At 34.7% G+C, this 4382-nt stretch overlaps 1 long non-coding RNA gene across 2 annotated transcripts; it reads left to right on the top strand.

Moving 5' to 3' along the window:
• Positions 1-676: 676 nt before the first annotated feature.
• On the top strand, positions 677-2222 carry LOC113362119. Of its 2 annotated transcripts, XR_003365553.1 has the most exons (4): positions 677-984; positions 1103-1204; positions 1337-1500; positions 2034-2222. It is a non-coding gene; the product is annotated as an uncharacterized LOC113362119 (long non-coding RNA). The 2 variants fall into 2 exon arrangements; XR_003365552.1 differs by having other exon boundaries at positions 677-1204.
• The last annotated feature ends 2160 nt before the right edge of the window (positions 2223-4382 follow it).

Here is a 4382-nt window from a genome sequence, read left to right as displayed (position 1 = left end):
GTCGGTTTTGTTTTTAACGAAATTTAAGGAAATTAAGAGAACTAATCATTGAAAGGGGTCCTCATAACACTTGTCAATAAAAGAAGTGAAGTGAAATGGTCCCCGTGACACTTGTTAGCAAAAGAAGTAAAGTGACGTGGTCCACATGACACTTGTCACCAAAAGAAGTTAAGAGAAAAGTGGTCCCAAAAAATTAAAGTAACATTTGACTTTCCCAATTAAGAAACTGGCCTATTTTTTTGAAACTTTTATTTATAGAAACTGGCCTATTAAAAAAGAACGGAGTATTTGATTCCCGTACGCAGTTAAATTCGTCTACCTGGAGTTCAAGAAAATTATTTGATGCCGCAAGCGGAAATATTTATTAACTATGTTTAATTTGTTAGATTTCTTCATGGATGATTTTTTTTTGGCTTTAGTCACATCGACAAGTTAGAGTTTGTAATGGTGGTGGTATTTAGAATGAGCTGGCTTTTGCTTCAGCTATACATATGCACAAAATACTTTGTGCAGAATTTAATGGTTTTTGACTTATCTTTTATAGGATAGCAACTTGAAGTCATTGACGGTGTTGGTGCTGAAGCATAGCATGTAATAGTTGGTGATGGAAATGGTGAATCCAGGCAGATGAGGACTGAAATTACTTGGTAGCGCCTGAAGTCATTATGTAATGGTGAAATTAGTATCTCTTTACTTTTGGTGCGACTTTGATGTTTAATGAAGTTGTTCTTTGTTTTTATTATAGAAAAAATAAACCCAGGTTGAGTTTTTAGTTTTATCCATGAAGAAGGAAACACAAGCTGAGTTCTTATGCAGCAATCTTTACATTTTTGGTTTAAGCCATGTAAAAAAATAAGTGTTTGTTGAATTGTCTCTGTGAGAATTATGGATATTCATTTTCATAACTGGGTTGCAGGAATAAAAATTTGAGATGATACTGCTATTTAGCTGCAAAGCAGCAGTGATGACCAAAAACAAATATAGGTATTCGTAATTCAGTTCCATTACAATTCTTTATATCGGGTTTAAAAGGGAACTGTATTTTTTTTCTTTGGCTTTGTTGTAGAGTGGTGGATTCTTTGAAAGTTAAAACATCATGCAGGTAGACCTTTAGTAAACACGGTGGATCCTTTGGATTATGGGTATGATGGAGAAAACGTTAAATGTTGCCTCAGGAACAGAGCCATGGCTGCATTGCAACCAGGTATTGATCGCATTTCTTATTTACATCAGTTGTCAACAATTTACTTGGACGTAACGGCACGAGCATCTCACACTACTTTAAGCTGTGGCAGTAGACAATTTTTAATAGTTTGACTTCTTTCTTTTTTTTCAGCACCAACTAAGGTGACCAAACACCAGTTGGGTATAGAGAACCATATTTCTGACACACAAGAAAATCTCTAAACCTAAATTTCTCCCGATTGTGAATATTCAAATCATTTCTTTTGTAGCCTATCGTTACCACAGAAGAAACAATACATATGCAGATTCGAATCGGTAAGATCTTCTTTTCAAAAATAAATTGATTGTATCTTTTTGCCTCTTAGTTCGTTGATACTATAAAAGTTAACATTCATGTCCATGGTTTCTAAAGGAAGCTTGAATATTAAATTTCTATGAACATGTTGTCATAAAACATTAGATGATGACTAAGGGTTTAGTGTGTTGTCAATGTCAGGCAAATAACAACTAAACAGTCTTGATATATTAGGATACTACTTTGCACCAATAGATAACGTATATGATTGACAAGGATTCCCAACCTGAGATCTGGGCCGCTTGGTGCTTGCAGTTTTGATTCACAATAGCCGTCATATATGGTGATAATAGTCTTCTAAAAAAAAAGTATGGTGATCCATGATAAATCCACGTTTTATGGACTGTGTGAACAGTGTCGTATTATCCATCCATTTCCTGTACTTTTTTCCTTTACTCATTGGGTGGGATAATATAGTAGGATAATGAAGTACTGTCTTTTGAGAATCTGTTTTAATTTACATATATGCTTATGCCTGCGTTATCGTTTATAGGTGGTGGCGGAGTCTTGGAGTTGTGAGTCTTGTGACTGAATGGAATTTCGCAAGAGACAACCTGAATTGAATCTTCTTATGGAGCTTGGGTAGTTATAAGAAATTTTAATAGCTAAGCCAGTAAAAGGTTTGGGAGGACTGAAAGATGTTTTTTTGTCAACTTATAACTCATATTTGAACTAGGTTATTCATGTGCCTAAATGTTATTTCAGTTTACACTACAGGTGGAACAGAAAGCTATAGAATTATATCAAGATATATTTATTACCAGTTTACAGTACAACTAATTAATGAAACTTTTACTACTGTATAAGTTTTTAATTTGGTTGCTCTACGGATTTTTTTCTTTTAGTTTTTACCTGGGGATTATAATTTTTCAATAGATCTAAAAAATTATCACATGTGCTTAGGGTTGCACATGGGACGGGACGATACGGGTTTTTGTCTAACTCAGTACCTGTACCTCCCTATGGCCGGTACCTGTACTTTGTACCTTGTACCTTGTACCTGTACCTGTGTAGTACGGGACGGGACGGGACCTGTACCTGTTTAACTCGGGACGGGTCCGGTTCTTTACCCGTAGCATATCTACTTATGTAAAAAAAAAAATACTTGAAAGTTCTAAGCTTAAAAACTTTAACTTTTAAGAGTCTTAAGACCTGAATTCATACATTAACAAAAATCTTTAAACTTCTAAATTCAACAACGTTGTTTAAAACTTCAAATAGAAAAAACAAAAAGCAAAGCAAAAAAAAATATTTCGGCTTTAGTAATTGACCCCTTCTATAAGTTTGTTGTGACTCCAAACACCAAGCATCCAAGACCTGCAACTCCAAACATCAAGCATCCAAGACCTCTGACAGTTGAACCACACCCAAGATCTCTGCAACAACAATTTATATATATATATATATATATATATATATATATATATATATCAATGAACCACTGATTCAAATAAATCATAATCAAACAAAAAAAAGTTTATATTACCTTCCTCATCCTTAGAGTTATCATCTGGTACATAATCAGCTAAAAGATCAAGATCAATGGGTTTGCTTAACCAGCTTTGATAACAGAGCAAAGCCTCAACTGTTCTTGTAGACAAAGAACTTATCCATGGACTAAGCACACGCTTTCCGGTGCTAAAAGCGGATTCAGAGGCAACCGAAGACACTAGCATGGCTAATATATCCTTTGCCATACATGAAATTATCTTATACCTGCTACTGTTAGCCTGCCACCAAGCCAGAATATCAAAACTAGACTTGCTTGTATTGTTTCCATCAGATTCAGACTCATCAAACACTTCCATTAAATACATATCCAACTCTGTTATTGTTGCCTCAGCAGTCGATTGGTTCTTTTTGTGCCTTTTCTTTCTTGACTGAAGTGTAGCAAATCGATCAACATTTTGAGCACTAACTGAGTTGACAACTACAACACCACTAGATGAACTTGCCACCTCCTCGTTAACTGAATGAAAAGACTTGTATTCTTCAAAGAGAATCTTAAAGTCCCTCTTTACTTGTCTCATAAGTGTATTAACCCTAACAAGGTCTTGTTCATATAAACACTGAAGAGCAAATTCTAAACCCTTTTCCTTCTCTCTTGGATCCAACAATTGAGCAAAAAATAAGGCAGAATTCATCTTTTCATAAGCACCCCAATAAAAATTGTACTTCCTAAACATAATATCAGCCATACGAGCAATAAATGGATCATTAGTTGCATTATCTCTAATCTCAACTAACTTTTCATGGATGAGTACTACTTCCCATAAGAAACCAGGAGTTGTAACTTGTGTGGAGGCAGAAAATCTTACAGTAGCATCGAAAAATATCTTCAAGCATTTCAGAAGACCTCTGGCATATTTCCAATCCTCTTCATATGGTGCATGTTGACGAGGCTTTTTCTTCTTATTGTTCGTCTTTTTCTTCCCTTTTCTATTAGAATCCTCATCAACTTCCCCCTCAGATTCAGAACTAGAGTAATCCTCAAAAGCATTATCAATTTCCATGTCATAATTATCAGTATCAGGTAAAGCATCTTTCCTAGATTCTTCAAATATGTACTTCTGTCTAAAATCCCTATCATGCTTTTCTAACCTTTTGAAAACTTTTTCATACTTTTCAGCAGCTTCTAACATTAAATAAGTGTTATTCCATCGAGTTTTCACATTCAGGATCAAACCTTGCTTATATTCAATCTTTTCTAAACCACAACAATATTTAAACTTATTCAACCTAGCAGGAGATCTAGTTACATATTTGATAACTGACCTGATCCTACATATTGATTTATTGTAGAGTCTTACTGCATCTTTTGTCACAATGGCAAGAACATGAG

The sequence above is a fragment of the Papaver somniferum genome, chromosome 3 (assembly GCF_003573695.1).
Source record: "Papaver somniferum cultivar HN1 chromosome 3, ASM357369v1, whole genome shotgun sequence".
Taxonomy (NCBI): domain Eukaryota; kingdom Viridiplantae; phylum Streptophyta; class Magnoliopsida; order Ranunculales; family Papaveraceae; genus Papaver; species Papaver somniferum.
This window is presented reverse-complemented; position numbering and strand designations above follow the sequence as displayed.